Raw genomic sequence first — 22,422 nt, 5'->3', positions numbered from 1 at the left:
TTGAAGTCACCCAGAACAATAAACTCGGCCGAAGGGTAGCGGGGCAAGAGATCATCAATAGTATTGCTCAAATGTTTGAAGAGTTCGGAAGTGTCTGATTCGCTCTGGTTCGGTGAGCGGTATAGACATGCGTAGAATTGCCGTACTGGCAAGATTGACGAGCACCCACATTACGTCGAATCTGGAGTTTTCCAGATTCGTACTCAATAGTCGTACACAGTTGACGTCAGCTCGACTATAGAGGCAGACTCCTCCTTTAAGTCCAACTTGCTTGCAAGGGTAAAGCCCGGGCAGTCCAGATAGGAGGAGTCTGGCGGCTCGGCTATCTGAGTTTCGGATAGGAAAAGAATGTTGGGACGTTGGGACAAAAGATGGTGAAAAACAGAATTTAAATTTGTGTGCAGGCCGCGAATGTTGGCAAAATTTACCAACAGTTTTGGCCCGCACCGGGGACGCTTGCTACTCGCCGCTGTAATGATGTTAAATTTATTTTGATGTATATTCATGATTTAAAAAAAAAAAAATTGTAAGGTTATGAGGTGAAAGGAAGGTCTAGAAAGGAAAGGTATGAGGGGTGGGTAGGAATCTGGGGTTCAGGCTGTCCAGGAGTGATAGGCGTTTGGTCCCAGCCCATCCACTGCGGTGCTAGGCGATAGGCTGGGAGAGTCCGGCTGGAGAGGGAATTCAATGCGCCCCAATTGCTGCTGCTGGGTCCCCTCCGGTCACGAACCGGCACAACAGCAGTGGCGGGGTTTTTTCACTCGCTGATGCGGCAGTCCACCCTTAGTAGTGAGCCTGAGGGTCGGGCCCCTGTACTATTGAGCGGCCCGGACAGCGGCAACCGGTTGTAAAGGGTCTCCCTCAACCAGCATCTCCCAACCGGCCCGCCACGCAGAAGGTGGGCCGACGCACCCGCCACCAAGACCTGGGCAAACCTTAACCCATGAACCCGGGCACCCCTGCTAAGTCACCAAACGTAGCGAACCACTTGGGGTGACCTATAGCAGAGGTGTTAGTCATTCAATAAATGGTTCGCAGGGCGGCGGTACCCATTCCCTCCTACCAAATTGTGTATGTATGAAGAGCATGATTATTTGTAAAAATACATGTTGTATTATTATTGTAATTAAGCATGTGGATTAAGGCGTGTGTTGTGTCCGTCTCAAAAGCATGTAAAAATTAATTAGGGACAAAAAGTCACTACAGTTGGTTTAATTTATTTAGTGATAATATTACAGAAGTGAAAGTACAAATTTTGTTTCCCTTGTTAAGAGATTGCTGAAAAATGTTCAGCATACCTGTTTTATATAGTGCTTACCTTCTTATTTCACGAAATGTGCGTAACTGTTACTGTTTAGCCGGAATTTTCAATTATTATAGCATTTTAAACCGATAAAATTTGGGAAGTGAAGCCAGAGCAAAGACGCTCAATGCAGTTGGAGATTTTATACCTGACCTCTCAAATGTCAAGTGGTGTCTTTAGGTCGGGATTTACGGAACCTCTTCAACCAAGGATATCTACATAGAAAACAGATAAGCCATATTTTATTTAAATTTTTTGTATTTATTTATGTTTTCGTTTCAGATGACACATACACTTCACTTTGACTTTGGTTCAAGATTTTGTTTATGATAGCCTGCGATAAGCGATCCCTATAGGTCTGAGACAGAGGTATGAAATCGTTGGATCACGACACAATAAAAGAAATCGTAATTTTTTTTTGGCTTTTATTTAGGTATTAGAGCCAGGAAAGAGTCTAAAAGGGTCGAGAAAATGCACTAAAAGGTATGAATAGCTAAGAAGTGACTAGAAGGGACTAAAATAGACTAGGAGAGATGAGGTGATTTTGCACAAGAGCGGCGCTGTATAAATCGTCCAAATATTATTATTATTATTATTATTAATAGAGACTAGATATGATGGACTCGCCGAACGTTACAGCGGTGCTGCCCAGGTCTGTTATCTATGTGAGGATATTTCAGCGCTCTTTATACGCAGCAGACACATATCTGAACGGATGACGAACCACGTGCTGGCACTGTTGGTGGACGCGGAGGACTCTCTCCCTGCAGCAGCTGGTCCAGGTTCTTCACCACCTAGGATTCTTGCTGCAGAGTCTCCATTTTTCTATCTTCGTCGAACGTCGAAGCGGTGCTGCCAAGGTCTGTTATCTATGTGAGGATATTGTGTCAGCGCTTTAATAGCAGCAGACACATGTCAGCGCTTTATTAGCAGCAGACACATACCTGGACGGATGACGAACCTCGTGCTGGCACTGTTGGTGGACGCGGTAGTCTCTCTCGCTGCGGCAGCTGGTCCAGCCTCTTCACCACCTAGGATTATTGCTGCAGAGTCTCCATCTTCTGTCTTCATGTCACCTGTTCCTGTTCTTCATTTTACTTTACTTAACTTCACTTTATTTTGGTAATATATTTTTTTTGTAATACCTGCATCAACTGTAAAGCGCCCCTGAGGTGATAACTCACAAAAGCGGCGCTATAAAAATTGTCCAATATTATTATTATTATTATTATAACAAAATAATTAAAATAATATTAATAATATATTATTCTCAGTGATTTAAAAAAAAAACTCATTTTGGGAATAACAATATTAATAAAATAAAATAAACTTATTTTTACATAAGAAAACTTATTTAAAAGTGATTGATTGTTTTTTTTTTAATTAATGTTTAATCCGCTACTCCTTGCTTTATTTTACTTCACTAAGATATGACGGGAAAATGCCTGAAAACATTAGGTCTCAGTAGCTCAGTAGTATAATGTTGCCACGGTAAGACAGAGGTCCTGGATTCCATCAACAGTTGCGACCGTCACGTTTTCATATTCTGTACTTTTCTGTTTCATGTCTGGTTTAAATTTATTAATATTAAGTAAATAAATAAATTATCACATATAATATTTATGTGTATAACTTTCAAAAGTTATCTTAATATTTTTTTACTCTAGTTAATTCCATTTATACGCAACGTAGTAATTACTTATTTAAAAACCTGATTTCATTTGAATAAGAACTTTTTTTTTAAATTTTCGTTTCAAAGTTAGTTGATTTTTTAAATCAGCGAAACCTTCCTTATAAAATAAACTGAACGGGTAAAATTGAAGTTAATTAAGAAAGTTTATAATTGTTTTAATATAAATTCAAAAGACGTAATAACTAAAAGAGTCTGTTTTCGAAAAGTTTCTTGAATTTCGCTTGACCAATTTGATTTGGTTGTATTTTATTAAGTTCGAAAATAAAATCCGAAAAAAACTTTTTCCTTTTCTGAAAATATTAAATGAGAACATTTTGCCTTTACCCAACAAACAAGTCATGGAAACAATAGAACAACAAATATTCCCTCAACTGGGTTTATTCCCATCATCAGAACATATTACGTACGCTTTGACTCTGCGACCCAACATTACAGCAACGCGGTACGCCACTGCATAGCTCCACGTAGCGGAAAACGTATATCCGGGAAGTTGATATGTTACGTAAAGCATTTTCTGGTACTGCGATAGGCAGTGGCGTATCCGCCGTAATTATAATAATTCTCCGGGGGCAGGCGAAGTAATGTGATGACCATCTCGCCGAGCGGGTTGCTTAACCCAACACGGCGCAATGTGTTGATCCGAATTGCGGAGGTTAATTTACTTGCTGGTATGCCCCTGCCCCCAGCCGACATTGTTTAACTTCAGTATTAATAAATGAACGAAGCTTAAATATATTTTGGGATTTGCGTCCGCACAAATAAACATCCCCTCATTGTCCGGAGCAAAATGAATTTTAAACGTCGTACATCAGAATTTGTTGTCATCTAATAAAACATTTATATCCATACAAACAATACCTAGTCGCTTCTATTTTATATTACTAAGCTCCCTCGCATAGTTAATAATTAAAAAATAAATTTAATTAAATAATTATTTTAAATAAATTAAATGAAAAAACTGTTTGTATTGGTTATGGGTTGATTATCGGTTGTGCAGGGTTTAAAAAACGTTTGTTAATAAGGCCCAAAATATTACATTATATTGTTTACACTTTAGGTCACCATGAAACAGGCAGTTGCTGTATGGTGATTCAATTTAACGATTTCTTGTAAATATCAATCAAATACCATGTATTTCATAAATAAATAAAAAAAAATATAGCATACTTTCAGTAAAACAAAACAAAGTTATAAATATGGGATATGATTTGAGATTATCACGGCAAAATATGTAATCGTAATACATTTTTGGGTTATCATGTCGTATTGCATTTCTTACTTTTTTTAGCCAATATTTCGAACAGTATTACAATTTCTATCATCAGGGTAGATATGTAAACTGTAGTGAAGTGTGTTTTTACGTGTGTAGAATATATAGTTCCATGATAACTCAACACAGTGACAATTCAACACACTTTCAAAAAGTGATATAAAGTCATTAGGAACGACGAAAAAAAATATTTTACCTAACCTAACCAACTTAACTCAGTTAGTAAAGTTTTTATTTCATCACTTTCCATGACTTTATATAACTTTTTAAAGATGTGATGAATTTTCATTGTGATGATTTATCCGGTCAACAAAATATATACACGGTAACGATGGACACTGCAACGCTGTTCGAAAGGTGGGTTAAGGGAGGAAAAGCTACATGGCATAATTACGTGATAAAGTCGTTAGGAGGGGAATGAGATAGGAAAGAGGAAGGTTGGAAAGTTTCTGGCTATTCAGATCTGGTCACCATACACGGTCAAAGCCCTTTCAATCAATTTTTCAATTCCGAATGGTGGTCTTACACCAGGGCGATACTGAGAGTATATTCCACTCTGAAACGTGCCGCAAATATACTACGTATTATTTTTAATGAGTAAATTGTTAAATAACACTTGCTCACGCCAGTATTTGAACCCGCGACCTCCGGCTTGCTAGTTACCCCTCGACCACAGAGGCGGACATTAATCATTATAATTTATAAAAGTATTTTAGTTTTAATCATACTTAAATAGAAGTCGTGTTTCTCACAGGTGAAACTATTATGTCTTCGTGAAGGCGAAACAGTTGTCAAGCGTAAAAAAAGACGTGTGTTGTGCATCATGAAAATTGTACCACCTTTTTACGTCTAGTTTTTTTTAAGACAAGACAAATATTTTTACCGTAAAAAGTAATTTTCACCGTGAAGGAAGTTTTCAAATATCTTAAGTAAATGAATAAGGTGACAATTACAGCATGATAAAATGTTTTCTAAGAAAAAGTGCTTTTACGAAACTGAGAAGAAACTACTAGTACATTGTAAAGCAGGTACGCAAGTCGATATTATTCGAAGTACAGAAATAAAAACAACAGCCTATCGACCACATCCATGAATCAAGGCAATATTTTAAATAACAGCCCAATTCTGATTATTTGTATCGTCTTTATAATATTTTTCATTAATTCGTGAGGCCTACTATTCGTCTAATCAACCCCGAGCTCTCAGTTCAGGGCGGATTATTGTATTATGCATTTGGGTCGCCGCCTTACAAGAAGGATTGATTAAAAAATTAATCTTTTATTTATGAATCCTTTGAATTACAAATCCCCGCCCGAACTTTTGCTCATTAATGCGAAAATGTAAAAGGGGAAGAACATCAAACGCGAAAGCAGTGCAATATTTTTCCATTAATTTTATATCCGATAAAACTTGGACGCTGAGAGAGAAAAAGGGAGATTTTTTCAGCGGAAAGTTAACCGGTAAAAAGAGTTTAGGGACTAACCCTTTTGTTTGCAAGTGTATCCTCCCCGCTTTTCCTCTTCTCTTCTTTTCCTCTTCTCCGCTTCAAGGCAGTGTAAACGTTTGATAATTAAGTCGGTGGGGCCAAAGAAATTTCACCAATTGAATAGGACTCAAGTTTCAACCCTTGCCAGAGTTATACCTTTATTCAATTTGTGACAACGCGAGTTTGGTACGCGCTACAGTACGTCCTGTAGCAGAAGTAAGGGGATGGTACCAGACCTTTCGGGTGTCTTCTCTTTGATGTTATCGATGGCACGATGACAGTTTCGGAGAGTTTTGTGTTTATTGTGTGTTTCTCTGTACAGACTTCAGTACTACTTCAGTCCTCACCGCCTGTGTTCGACGGGCGCTTCTATTCAAAAAGTGTCAAAGGCTGTCATATTTTTAATTGAAGGATTTTAATGCTTATTTCAAGGCTTTAAGTTGTCAATCGGATGCCTTGATTTCATTGAAGTTTCCCATGCTATTTAAAATCTTTTCACCAATATTGAATTTCTCAGAATTTTTACAATACAAAGCGGAATCAAATTCTGTTTTAGCATCTGTTTGACATTCAATGTATTTTACAACATGTAATCTTATTTTGTTTGGAAGAAAATATGAGTAACACATATTAGATAGCTAGGCAATAATAGGAAACCAGAGCTGTATGGAAGTTATTATTTTTGCTGCAGGAAGGTCTCTGGAACTTATTACTCAAATTATTTATAAATATGGATTTCGTACTATCGGTACCAATTTGAGATTATATTTTTACTTTAAAAAATAATCAATAATGATTTGACGTCATCACACGGTTGTGTGGTTTAATTTACACAAATCTTCATATCGAACAGTACTTTTACAAAAAATTATTTCCTTTTTTTTTTTGAGGAAATCAACAGATTGATTACAATGTGGTTGGTTTTTACATGTGTTATTTACTTAACTGAGAAACCAAATATAAACCTACTTTATCGCTTGTCTGAATTATTATCCACACAATTAGTTCCAGTTTTGAAAATGGCACTTAAATTTGAGTTCATCGAACGTGAATAATTTCACGCAACTTCATAGATCCTTTATTACCATCCATTTTCATCATTTTTTGATAAATCCTGCATCGGACACAGATGCAAATACCCAATGACATTTTATCGGTATGTTTTTTGCAATCAATTCCCGTATCTGGTCGGCGAGCGCAAGCGGCCATGTCAGGGAGATTAGCGCACCTAAATAAGCGGCTTTGGGCCATAACTGTCGCACAGTGTCCGTCGCCATTGTAACGTCGCGCCACTGAACTACGCCTTCCAGAGTTTAACCAGCTCCTGGTCCTCAACTAGCCATATATTCAACGGATTATTGACAAATTTAAAAAGTACATATAAAATTAATTTAATAAATCAAAACCAAAATTCCTTCTGAAACCATCAACTAAATTAAGTATTTATTTATTTTATTTATAGAATACATGATAATACAATAATACATTTTCTTACATGTGATACATTAAATCACCACACTAGGCGACTGCCTGTCTCGTGGCGACCAATGGTATATAGTTAGTATGTGAGGTCTAGTGTTAACATATGAATTAAATATTTATACATGTTTAAAGTATGAAAGATTATATTAGAATGAATTATAATGGAAATAGAAAATATAAAAATGTTAAAGTCTACTTTACTACTTTTTGTCTTCTGCTTTCTAAAGCAGAAGACAAAAAGAAAAATAAAAAGAAGAAATAAAAATAAAAGAAAAACAAAAAAAAATTTTTTTTGAAGTCTAAGTATGCATTAAATACCAACCAAATAATTACATACCTACCATATGTTTTATGTAATTTTTTTGAAATTTCATATAAGGAATAGTAAAAAAACTCCAATTCAAATTTTCTTCCCCATCTCCTCCCCCCCTCCACCTTCAACTTCACAACACACCCCTATTGAGGATGCCATAGTCTCACAGGCTCCAGACAGTTGGGAGCAGTTTAGCGACGCACGGTGCGCTTTCACATAAATTAAAATAAAATTTTTAAAAACCATCTTCTTTACTTTTTAATTTCATACTTTCTTTAGGCAGGTAGGTACTATGGTATATTAAAATACGATGATTTCACATAAAAAAAATAATCTTTACTGAATCATTAAAATAGTCACCATCTTGAAACGGAAACGTAACGTACAAACATATTTAATGAGAAACGTAATCCAGATTTCGGAGGATGTTTTTGTCAGCCTACTGATTGGCGGGCCAAATTTGGAGTGAATGGTTGAGGGATATATTTTTACCTCGCAGGACTTTTTCAACCCATCGAGTTACACCGCAATGGTTGGAATGAATTCAAACTCCTTGTACTCTTGGAGATACTAACCCCTTAATTCCTACTAAACCTTCATATTTTTTCCTTCCCAGATCTTTCTCTCCTTCCTTTCTTTAAAAACCCTCCAAACACCATCCCCAAAGATGACATAGGCCCTGAAAGAATTAGAAATTATTTTCTTCTAGGCCTCTTGTGAGGAGCTATTGTAAAAAAAAACGTAAACAAAAACATTTAAAGCCAATGAATCCTCCTATATTATGCCGTATTTTTAGGTTCAATAAATTTGGCACATTATGACAAGCGACTGCTCAAAAGTTTTTTTCAAACTTGCCATAATATGCCAAAAATTGCTCGAGTCTATAAGGGAAGTTTTACTATTTTGTGAAATGCGTCAAAAAATATAAAAATACTAATAAGCGATAGTTAGGTTTACATGATTTTAGGATTAAGTTATGGTTAGTTTTTTGTGATGTTAAGATTGAGTTATAGTTAGTTTTTTGTGATGATAAGATTGAGTGATAATTAGTTTTTTGTGATGATAGGATTGAGTTATAGTTAGTTTTTTGTGATATTAAGATTGAGTGATAGTTGGTTTTTTGTGATGATAAGATTGAGTTATAGTTTGTTTTTTGTGATGTTAAGATTGAGTTATAGTTAGTTTTTTGTGATGTTAAGATTGAGTGATAGATAGTTTTTGGTGATGATAATATTGAGTTATAGTTATTTTTTTGTGATGTTAAGATTGAGTGATAGATAGTTTTTTGTGATGAAAATATTGAGTGATAGTTTGTTTTTTGTGATGTTAAGATTGAGTTATAGTTAGTTTTTGTGATGTTAAGATTGAGTGATAGATAGTTTTTTGTGATGGTAATATTGAGTTATAGTTAGTTTTTTGTGATGTTAAGATTGAGTGATAGATAGTTTTTTGTGATGATAATATTGAGTTATAGTTAGTTTTTTGTGATGTTAAGATTGAGTTATAGTTAGTTTTTTGTGATGTTAAGATTGAGTGATAGATAGTTTTTTGTGATGATAATATTGAGTTATAGTTAGTTTTTTGTGATGTTAAGATTGAGTTATAGATAGTTTTTCATGGTTTTAAGATTTAGTTTCAGTTAGTTTTCGTGAAGTTAAGATTGAGTTATAGTTAGTAATATTTTGGATATTCGATTTAGAATATCTGCATTTATCACCTCACATATTGACCACCAGAATCATTTAGCGTAAATGCTTCGTAATCTATCTAGGTCCAGAATAATATTAAAAACATAACAACGAATAATTCAGATTCAAAAATATAGATTTGATATATTATGTCGTCATCTTTTATCACCTTAAGGGCAATTCACAAGTCTAGAAAATAACATAAAACAGTTAAGTCAGGTCACTTTTACAGAAGAAGTGAATTCTGCATAACGAGTAGTTCCTTGTAAAAAATGATTAATCACTATTATAACATGGCGTTGTATTCTGGTTATTGAAATTTCATCAAATTTATATCTATTTCCGGCGACTTACCGGACGTGAACCGGAAGCCCTAGTCGTTAACCGGAACGCGTGGGAATTAACATGTGAGGCTCCGACGGAAGTGCGCCCGCCCGGGGGTGCCAGAGAGGCGAAGGGTTGGCTAAATTGTTTAGGGGGGGGGACAGGGAAGGAGCTTTTTGAAGGCGCGATATTTATGAAGATAACGAACGGCTTTCGAAGCTATTGTGTTTTAGGGGGCTTAATGATCATTCTATCCTAGGACGATACAAGACGGACTAAATAATGGCTTAGCTACAACTAATTTAAGTAATTGAAAGACTTTGAAGGGATTTATTATATTTTCTAATGCTGTTTTTTTCTTACAAGAAAATATTTTTCTACGCACATTGTTACAAGCAGTTTTAATTTTTTTTTATGTGAAACCGCACTAGTATCTCAACTGTTCCCAACCGGCTCTAGCCGGCGAGACTATGGCATCCCCAATTGGGGTATGTTATGAGGCTGAATGTAGCGGGGAAGGGAAGGAGATGGGAAAGAGAAAGGCTGGGAAATACTTGGCTATTCAGATCTAGTCACTAAACACGGTCAAGCAACGTTTCAATTCTGAATGGTGGTCTTACACCAGGACGATAATGAAAGTATCTTCCACTCTGGAACGTGCCCCAAAATACTATATATTATTTTAAATAAGTAAATTGTGATAGAAGATAAATTATTCAAGTAAAATTTATGCGCCAGGATTTGAACTTGTGACCTCCAGCTTCTTAGTCGAGACCTTTGCCCCTCAACCACGGAGACCGTCACGAACTCGTTCAAGTAAAAATTATGTTTTCTAATCGCATCGTCAAATATAAAGAAATTTATACCCACTGTGAGTTTCTGCCTCAACCTGTGTGACTGCTAGCAGAGTGACTTCTACACCGGGCTATCGACCATCTATATTTTTATAATATCAAATACAGTACTTTTCAGCGGATTTTTTTTTTTTATAGTGAATACCTCACAAGAGTCCCAACTGCTCCCGTCTGGAGCCAGTGAGACTATGGCATCCCCAATTGGGGGATGTTGTGAGGCTGAAGGTAAGTGGGGAAGGGAAAGAGGAAGGTGGGGAAGTACCTGGCTATTCAGATCTAGTCACTAAACACGGCTAAAGCCATTTGGAGCAACGTTTCAATTCTGAATGGTGGTCTTACACCAGGGCGATACTGGTAGTATCTTCCACTCTGGAACGTGCCGCAAATATATTATATATTATTTTAATTAATTAATTGTGAAATAACACAAATTAATCAAATAAAATTTATTTGCGCACGCCGGGTTCGAACCCGCGACCTTCGGAATGGCAGTCCAATGCGTTACCACTGGACTATGCCGGCCGTCGAATGATATCTACATGGATTAAATTTGTATTTTAATATTATGACAGCAATATAAACCACGAAACAGGCACGATACATCTTCCCATTTTCGTATTTGCCCTTTTCAAAAAAATAGAATCGTAACTTCGTTTTTAATATTGCCCAAGTTATTTCCCTTAAAAAAATCCCACCCCGCCGCCCTAACAATTCACTTTGCTCCCCTTGGAGTAACGTCAGAGATACAAAATCAATATGCGTCCCCGCTGGCAAATATGTAGCAGGAATAAAATATTTACATTGTCAAATTTCAGGGAATTTTGATGATAAAATCACTTACAAGAAACATCAAGCAGCCCTCATCTCTGCGAATAAAAAATGCAAAATATCACTTTCATGTTTCTCCTGTTGTATAAATACTTTTCCTGGGTATGTACAAACGTGAAAGGTGCAAACGAATAGTAACACAAAATTTTTTTAAGACATTCGTACAAAATTTTAGTCAGCGGGTGGTGACTAGAAGTAACAGTATGTTATGATTAATAGCAGGGCCGTCGAAAATGCGCCAAAAATCAGTCCTGAGTCCGAATTGATTGCATCACACACTTCACACCGACATATCAGCTCGGCATCGGAGCTGCACCTCCTCGCCTCAGTTCAGTAGCTTGTCCAAAACGAAGCGATGCCGTTACGATGCTGATTTTTAAAATTTGTTTTGAAGAAAATACAGATGCAAACAGTAGTTAGCACAAACTAACACAAACACAAGGAATTTCGCCTGTATTCTAACTATTTCTCATAGATAAACTTGCGTTACAGCATTAGTTTTATACAAAATATTATGAATGGCTCAAGCTCAGGAAATCCTAATCTGGTGCCCGGTGATAGTATGCGATAACCTTAAGTCGGAGTCAACGAGTCATTATGGATATACGCACGTTTTATCATCAGTTAGAATAACGAGTTGCGTATATGAATTGGGGGGGGGGCTGTCAAAAATGTTCAACCCCCTTCTCAAACAGTGAAAAATATTATATCAGCAATATGGCTCCCGGTCTTATTTTTTACAATTGAATAATTGATATTTTAGAACTATTAGCAACAGAGCTGAGGTTCATCCTAAAAATGAAGTTTTGTTTTGATAGTGAATTTACCTTTATTTTACCGGTTATATTTTTAGGATTTATAAAAAAAAATTAAAATACGTAAACGCGTGTATTTTGCCAGTCGAAAATGGCATATTATGGCGTGCGATCTTTCAAAACGTTTTTCAAACTAAGACGGCATAATATACCGAAAAACACTCAAATGATTTTGAATTGCTTTACACATTTATACCAAAGAACCCAGTAAGAAAAATTATCGAAGAATACAATGGGTCGAAATCGAGTTTTAAAAATAAACATGCTAAACGTAGGTTATTAATTAAAAGCGCAACCTTTTCTGCTCGATGGATTTTGGTTAAATTTTTAACATTCTCTTGTGCGGTACCCTACACGATTCCAACAACTAACAACTTATTTATTTATTTACGGCACGTTTACCTTTAAATACAGGAAACAATTCCAACAAAAAATTACAAACAATAACACAGTGTAATTAAGTAATACTTATAATTAACTATTTTTTAGAACTAAAATTGACAGTCAGGCTATAGGAAACTCATAACTAATTTGGAATAAATTTGTCAACATCGAAAATAAAAATAAAATGGTTTTATTATTTATTTTATTTTTTGGGAATCAACAGTTTTCAGAATGGTTTGTTGTTCAATATCTTCAAATAACTTAACTCAGAAAAAAATACAGATTTCTTTATTATACTATTTACTATACAAATATTATATATTTATTTCAATATATCTACCATGCTAAGCAAAAATAGTACAATTCAAAAACAACAACTTTCAATGAGAGCGATTTCAAATTTATTATGTGCGATTACTTTTATTGGGTGATAAAGTAAAAAATGCATATTGTTGAATATTGAAATAATGAAATTAATTTATTTATCATTTTTATTATAAAATATTGAATATTAATAAAACTAAAATTTAAATAACACCGATAAAGTAGTCACGCAAGGTCTACAGGTTCAACCATTTTTCTTTAATTTAATAAATATAACACATATTCATTTTTTTGGTAAATATTGAGAAGTGAGTTAGCTAAGAGCTTACAGATGCATTCATAGAGAACAGTGCAAAGAGCTTGCTTGGAAGTCCGTAAGAAGGCAGCTAGTAGTAAGTAATCGCTAGGGCCAGTTAGGCTGCTTTCAGACAAACATGGTGTTTGCAGATCTCATTTAGACAGCTCCTAGTTAGGTCAACTATCGGGTCACTATTTTAAGGGGTTATATACAGTTAGAATTTTCAAAAAAACGATTTTTATTTCATTTCATTTTCGTAATGAACATTTATTTAAGTACACACACAGAATTTTAAGTCAATCCGGCTATTATTTTCGAAGTTACACGCATATTTGTAAAGACGTGTCAGAGCGGAGACGGTGACTCCAAAACGTATTCGGGGGTTTTAAAAGTTGCACCTTACGGCGATCAAGAAGTTAGAAGAAAGAATTTATTGGACACGTACAGAAGAAAATGTGCACGCGACACCGAGATTGTGTAAAAAAAAAATTATAATGCTATCTGGGCCACATATTATCATTATTACTCAACGGACAAAAACCTCAACACGAGAAGTGCCCGACCGGACCAGAGTCATGATGCAGTTAGCTACAGACAGTGGCTGCCAATGAATTACCCACTTTCAAGCATGATCATCCGTCATTACCACAAGATTTTACTGAGGTTATAATTTCCTTATACAGATCTCAGCAATGAGAAATTATTTTAAAGATGTGTTGGTGGTTTCACCCAAAAGAACAACGAGAGCTACAATCAACTGATATGGAAAATCTCTCCAAAAATAGTTCAGGCCGGTTCCAAAACTGTAGAAACGGCTTCATACATAGCTGCTGGCATATTTAATGAAGATACAACATCATTATTATATTACATGAATGCAATAGGGATTTTACTTGGGCCCAAAGCGCATTCATACGCCGAAAGAGAGGATAAACAGCGCGTGGCCGTCTCCGACCGCAGAGCACATGATAGCACACGAGAGGGAATAATGGTCCGCAGACAACACCAACTCGAGTTATTAGAAGCTGCCGATGGGACAGAGTATGTATTATATGGCCCTTTAATAGACGACTTGATGTAAATTGAAAAATATTTTTTTACTCTATGTAAAGTACTTTTCAAACTTTAAACGCGTTTTTCTCAAAACTGTGTTTTTAAAGTCGGTGACCAAGATTACTCGGAAACGGCTTAACCGATCAGTCTCAAATTTTAACACAATCTTTTTAAGTATATTATAAAGTTATTAATTGAAGGCCTGTTCTCACCGATAAATACATATTTTTTTATAAACAATATAAGGCCAAAATTTTGATAAAAAGTCGATTTTTTTGAGAAGCCGCCATTTTGTCAAAAAAAATAATTTTGCTCTTTCCTTCGATCAATTAGAAGAATATTCAATATTATAAAGAAAATAGTTTGGTTTTTTTTCATTTTAGAAGATTCAGTTCAAAGATATGATGGTCACCGCAAGATGCCTTTTTTGAGAGGAGCTTCTGGAGATCAGCTATAGCAGATTTCAAAATTATTATTTTTACAGGTAAAAATTCTTAAAATACAGCTTAAAGTTACTAATATATATTCACGAATTTTTACTTTAATAAATAAAAAAGTCTTCTCAGGAAAAATTCTTGCAAAATTTTTTAGGTCTCCTGATTGTATATCCGCCAAACGCGCGCCCAACATTTGTACACGGTTGACATTTGTCACATGAGAACGGGTCGCTTCTACGATTCGTTCTTAAGTTCAACAGCTCGGCTGTGGAACGAACTGCCGGCCTCTATGTTTCCTCCCTCCTACAACATGGGACTCTTCAAGACCCATGTTCACTCCTTCCTCTCCACAAAAAGACCCTCCACACAGCATCCCCAAAGATGACATAGGCCCTGAGGGAAATTATTTTCTTCAGGGCCTCCTGTGTGGAGTTAATATAAAAAAATAAAAATAACTCCTTAAATTGAATAAATCCCTGATTTAAGACAAAAAAATATTCTTTAAAATCTCCTTCCACGACGAGTTGGAGAACTTTTTGTGGGAACACAACAGTAAATTTAGTCAAATGTAATTTCACGACAATGTCTATCTGTAATGCACTGACTGGTCTCTTTTTATAATTGTAGCTGTTACGTTTATCATATTTCCACTATTCCTGTCCTGGATTATTATTCAATAATCTGAAATCCTTTTTTACTCGTACTGTTTATTCCTAGCATTATAGGCATACCATAAAAATAAAAGTCCATCTCGAGTTTTCAATGTTAATATTATTTTTTTTTACATACGTCATCATAGAAATTAAAATCCACAACGACTATTGTCAGTTTCAAAAATAGAAACATTTTTACAAATATTTACATTTTTTACGTTTATTTACATGTGTTATCATAATAATGAAGAATCCACAACGAATATTTTCACTATCAAAAATAGAAACATATTACAAATATTACATTTTTTACGTTTATTTACATGTGTTATCATAGTTATAAATATCCACAACGAATATTTTCACTATCGAAAATAGAAACATTTTACAAATATTACATTTTTTACGTTTATTTACATGTGTTATCATAGTAATAAATATCCACAACGAATATTTTCACTATCAAAAATAGAAACATATTACAAATATTACATTTTTTACGTTTATTTACATGTGTTATCATAGTTATAAATATCCACAACGAATATTTTCACTATCGAAAATAGAAACATTTTACAAATATTACATTTTTTACGTTTATTTACATGTGTTATCATAGTAATAAATATCCACAACGAATATTTTCACTATCAAAAATAGAAACATATTACAAATATTACATTTTTTACGTTTATTTACATGTGTTATCATAGTTATAAATATCCACAACGAATATTTTCACTATCAAAAATAGAAACATTTTACAAATATTACATTTTTTACGTTTATTTACATGTGTTATCATAGTAATAAATATCCACAACGAATATTTTCACTATCAAAAATAGAAACATATTACAAATATTACATTTTTTACGTTTATTTACATGTGTTATCATAGTTATAAATATCCACAACGAATATTTTCACTATCAAAAATAGAAACATTTTACAAATATTACATTTTTTACGTTTATTTACATGTGTTATCATAGTAATAAATATCCCCAACGAATATTTTCACTATCAAAAATAGAAACATTTTACAAATATTACATTTCTTAACCTTTTTTATTACATTTATTTACATATGTTATCATAACAATAGAAATCCACCAAGAATATTAACAAAATCAAAATAGAAACCTTTAAAAATATGTTATCATAGTAACGGAAAATCCACAACGAACATTGTCAGTATAAAAAATAGAAACATTTTACAAAAAATACATTTATTTACAAATTTTATCATAACAATGGAAAATTCTACTAAGAATAGTGACAGCATCAAAAATAGAAACATCTTACAAATTTTATGTTTATATGATTATTGTATGAGGTAGGTAGGCAACAACAACTTACAAATTATGATTTACAAATATCGTATTTTTATGAAGTTCGATCGCACCTCCCAGAAAGTGTAACTACACATGTCAAAAAAAGATTTTGTAACGCAGAATGCTTCCTTGAATGAAGCGGAAATTAAATAGTCTAACCGGTACGCTTTCCATCTCCGCTGACAAAATGAAGAAAGTTTCACCCGAAAAGTACTTGGGGAGAAGAATTGAATATTTTCCTATTCCGAGATGTCGCAATTTGGGGGAGTGTTCAAATTGAATCACAAAAGTTGCTATGTGGTTACGCCGTGATGGTGTTTAAAAGGTTTATCGCCATTTTTTAATGAAAGTACACGGTGAAAACTTACTGATATAAATTATTGCGAATTTATAAACGACTCCAACGATTTTTGGCATATTATGGCCAGTTTGCAAAACGTCTTGAGCGATCGCTGGCCATAATGTGCCCAATTTATAAAACTAATAAAAATATGGGATAAACCTAAATCATCTTGGTGGGTTCGTTGACATAAAATCGCAGTAGGTAGTTCAAACGTTTCCATATTAATATTTTGAGGAACGATGTTAATGAAATTAATTAGCCAAATCACAAACACAATGCCCATCGCTGTAATGGTTAAGAATCTCTTCAAATTATTCGTAAACCGGTTATAACGGCGCTGCAGGCTCTTAACGAATGAATTGATAGGTTTCCTGTTAAACTTTTAGTAAAAAATGAATGTACTATCGCGATGTCAGAACACGTGTTCATAAAAATTATTAAGTTTTCGCATTATATCTTTATACATTAGCAGGGCAAATGCAGGTGCATGAACACGTGTTCCGATTTATTATGAATGAACTAAAATTTAAACAGGAAATGGACTGCAATCTTGTTTTTTAACCGGATTTTAATAAATCAACAATACTCAATCTGTCCGTGTAAATTCTTTTACAAGAATCAAATATCAAGAAATTGCAAATATCATCATGTGAAATACTAAATTAAAAATGTGTGAATTGAGGATAACATGCACAGACCCGTGAAAAAGCACGGGATATTTTAATTATAGGATTGATACTTGCATGTTATCAAAAAGCGCACACCTTCGAATAATCACAAAATCTGACTATACTTGTCAAGATTAACCCTAAAAAATTTAAACAAATAATAACACATTTCGAATACAGAAATAAAATAATTTTTTGCTAAAAATTATAAATATTATACTACAATAGGTAGGTACTTTAACAACTTGTCTGAACTCTTGGCACACCAGTTCCAATTTTGAAAACGATAATTAAGTTTCTAAAATTATATTATCGGTAGGTAATTCATCGCTTCTTTGAATAATACACAATCGTTTCCAATTTTGAAAATGATACTTAAATTCAATAATAATAATTAAACTAATCGGAGTTTTATTGATTCTTCAAACAGTCAAATAATAATCATTTAAAATGGTCATCTTTATTCGCCGTCAGTTAGTGATTCAATCACCCCAAGGACGCTATACATTGATTATTTCATGTAGTCTTTTGTTGGAAAGGGTTTTTTAAATGTACTTTAAAAGTTGTCAAAACCACACTTCCTTTGCCTGCGGGAAATGAATAATAATAATGATATTTGGATAACTTGCAAGTCGTCGTTTTTGTGAAAATCACCTCAGGGGCGCTGTACAATTTATTACGAATACCTAGTCTTATTAATTACAAACAGATACAGAATAACATACTTACCTGGCTGGTCACTTCAGATAAACACACTTTTTTCGTTTATGACTTTGCATGCAGAGAATATTTTTGTAAAAATGCAATTGATTTTATATGGACTATTTTACCCTCAATTAGTTGATAATTTTTTTAAAAGACTGGAAAATTTAGGACTCTTTAGGACTGGAGAATTTTCAAGAAATTACCTTAAAAAGGTTTAAATTTTTTACAAATTTGGTTATTTACAATGTCGCGGACTGTAAAGGCAAAAAGTTTCTGACTTTATAGATATGACTGTCTATGGTCATTCTTAAATTATGTTGCAGTCTATTCCAGGCTTTAGGTTCTCATACTCCAAAATCACGCTCACCGAACATAGTATCTGGTGTGCGCTTTGGTTCCTTCAACCTTCCTATAGTTGATGACGCTAAGGATTAACTGTCGTGAATTGGTATTTTCCGGAATACGCATTTCCGATAAGTGAGCCCAAGCCATTACGTTTAGTGATTTAAATACCATCCAGCACAGATTAAACTGCATTTTTTTCAGGACATTGGAGCCAGTGAAGATCTTTGAAATGCTCTGAGATGTGGAAATATTTAGATATGCCGGTGATAAGTTTTGAGCAGCGTTGAAAACTGATTTAAATTTGTTAATTTGATATCTGGGGATACTTGCATATATTGCATTGCAATAATCCTGACGTGAAACAATATAAGAATTGACTAATAATTAAGTTGCCTCCGTTTGCGGGTTTCTCCTCACCGCTTTAATTTTCCTTAATTAAAAGAACCCCGTGCTTACAGTTATGTAAACTTGAAAAATCTGTTTGATTGACATCCAGTAGTTTGATGCAAGTCTTTGGAGTGATGTCACTTTTTTTAAAATGGTTATTGGGGAGTTATCAATGTTATGCTGAATGCATAATTATAATGATCATCTTCAAAAGAACAGAAGTAAATCTAACAACTTCTTATTCTGGTTTTCAATCATTATTTCATTGCCTGATCAATTAATTAAAAGCCCTTAATAATTTACTCCCACGAAGTAAGTATTATTCCTGCCCCTTGGACCATAAAATTGCCATCCACAAATTGTAACCAATTTGTCTTGCTGCTTCTGAGATACGTTTTGTAAGGCTCTTAATGTTTAAATGAGAGCAAACACAAACACCATCTATCAGCGACTCAGTTGCAAGGTGATCACAACGTTAATGAACCAGATATTGGCCAGTAAACCTCCCGGCATTGAGTCTGTCACTGTAAATCGCCGGGATGTGGCTGTTTGGAGTTCGGCAAGGATATCTACAGCCTGGAGCGGATCATCAGTGAGAATACAGAGAGCGACGCACAAGGGCGGCTGATACAAAATCTAAAATATACTCCCCTTCCATTTTTTTCAGTTTCAGTGCCCATAAATCGGCGTTTATTGAAATACTGTTTTAACAGTTTCTTTCTTTGCAAAAAAACAATACAAGGTTTTTATTTTATTTTGTATTATTCTTTAAAATATTATCCCGTTAAACTATAACTAAGCAGTTTGTCAACAGGATGTACATGTTCAATTATAATAAAAATACGTAGACATAATACAATTACTAATTAAAAATCTGTTTCTGAAAAAAGTAGGCGTATTAGATCTATCAAAGAATTTATATATAAAAATACAAAAATCAGTCATTTTAAATACATGTAGGATTACGAAAGAATTTTTAAATATTTATACTGAGGGATCAGTAGAATTTATAGGTCCAATTAGAAGTTCTACCGAGCCATACCCTCCGATACGAAAATATCTGGAGTCGGTGAATTTTTTTTACATTTGTTCTCTGGTATTTTGACGAGTTGTTCTTGTATTGTTTTGTGTTTATTATGCTTATATAATGCACTTGCATATTGTGGATTGACTAGATGATCATTTATGTAAAAGTGTGAGGAAGGGTTTTGTTTTTCCTGTTGGTAAAATTTAACCCGAATATAAAATAGGAAAAAAAAGATACATAATATTGTTATTAATCATAAGATAATCAGATTATTATTATTGGCACAAGTAATCTAAAATAACACCAAATATGCATGCTAATAAATAACAACTATTGATTGACAGTGATATTAGTTTAAAGTATTTCTACTTATGAGCCATATTTTCAGCATATATCTGAATCTATTTGGAAATTAAAATTTTTTAATATTACTTGGCAACATGTTGAATATTTCGGGCACATTATATTCTAGGGTTTGTTGTACTTGTTTATTGCTTTATTTTGGAACAAGCATGCTTTCATTATTTATGAACCTAGTGTTGTGTACATATTCCAATCTATTTTTATATTCAAAGTCAGATAAATGCTTAACCAATATGTTTTTTGCACACGGAAGATATTCAAGTTTCGATACAACAATAAAATGTTACGTCTATATAACCATAGAATTTTGTACCTATAGTTGGTAATTTAAATTAGTTTTGCTAGAATGTCCTCAAGTAGTTATTACATATCGTAGAGTTGATTCTGTGAGTGATAGAATAATGATTTTCAAAATATTCACAGGAACACTTTATTTAGGCTGGCCGCATACATACGTTTTCCGTATTCGATTTCCGAATTCGTTTTCCGTATTCGAACATCCGAAAGCACGAAATCAGTAGAAAATATATTAACTGCCGCACACGTTCGTTTTAGTTCCGAACGGAACAAATTCCTTACGCACGTTCCGAATGCGAGCCGGCGCGTTCGGAGAAACTGAATGGAAAAAACCTAATGACGTCATGTGGAACGCAGTTATTGCATACATTTTGTTTGTGCCGACGCAAACGTTCGGAAATTTCCGTTCAGTAATTCAGTGTTGCCAACATCTTGACCTAATATCGCCGTTTCTCATACATAAGGTAGCGTAAAGTTGCCGAATTTGCTGTTAGGTGGGACATGTTTAAAATTGATGTTATTACGTGAAATTTAAAATTTCGTGGGGGGGGGGTGAAATTTCATGAAAGGGGGGGGTGGATAGAAAATTTCGGGACATATTAAAAATTGATGTTTTTGAAGTAGCTTAATTGGCGACCAGTCGCCTTTTACATTTTTTCGCCGCCAATTCTCGCTCTGAGTAGCCTAAATGGCGATATATCGCCCTTTTTGGCAACACTGGTACTGACGTTCATACATTCCAAATGAAGAAAAACGAACGTTTGCGCTAGTCTCACGGAATTCCGAATACGTAAAACGAATTCGGAAATCGAATACGGAAAACGTATGTATGCGGCCAGCCTTAGGACGGGTTGTTTCGGAGAATCCGAACAATTCATCAAATTTCAAAGTTCATTTTCAAGTTATGTGAAAGATTTTTTCAAGTTCTGTTTTTATTTCAGTTTTGTCAAGCAACTAGTCTACAATGATATAAAAATAGAACTTGAATAAGTCTTTCACAGAACCCGAAAACGAACGTTGAAATTTGATGAATTGTTCAAATTCTCCGAAACAACCCGTCCTTAATCTACCCACAAGCGTTATCAGTCTTTTATTCATATTTATCATTATTAATTTTCTGCATAATTTAAAATAGAATGCTTTACATTACCTAAGACACTAGGTGAAGTTTATTCTGAGGTAGTTGACAAGAACGTACAATAAATAAATCAATGCAATGTATTTGATGGATTAGCTGTATTAAATTTAAATACGTGAAGGAGGAAATGGTTAAAAGTTAATCGCAATGCTTATAAGTTTTCGTTGATTTGATTAGTTACTTGAATAAAAGGTTAAAAAGATCGTATCCATATTAATTTTTTTTATAATCATTTCTTTATTTGCGTTCTTAAATTAGTTTCGCGCTATCTTGATGTTCTTAGTAGGATGTTAGCTTGGCCCTACCGACGAGAGTTCCGTTATTAGCTACCTTAAGGCCAGCGCCACACTTGGCGGAAATTCCGTTCTAAAATGGCGTTCCGTCGCGGATCTTTCGCGACGGAACGCCAATACATGTAATTGCATATAAATTACAAATAGCGGGCACACTACGCGGAAGATCGGTCGTTCCGTCGCTGACGATCGGTCGCTCCGTGGTGGACCGCTGACTCTCGCGTCTGTTCCGTCCTCCGCGCACCGATCTTCCGTCGGCGGAAGATCGGCAACGTTGCATTCCAAGTATTTGTATGCATCGCGCCACATTCGGC

Source organism: Hesperophylax consimilis, chromosome 13 (assembly GCF_061612785.1).
Source record: "Hesperophylax consimilis isolate HC1 chromosome 13, BYU_Hcon_1.0, whole genome shotgun sequence".
NCBI classification, from domain to species: domain Eukaryota; kingdom Metazoa; phylum Arthropoda; class Insecta; order Trichoptera; family Limnephilidae; genus Hesperophylax; species Hesperophylax consimilis.
Note: the sequence above shows the minus strand (reverse complement) of the source record.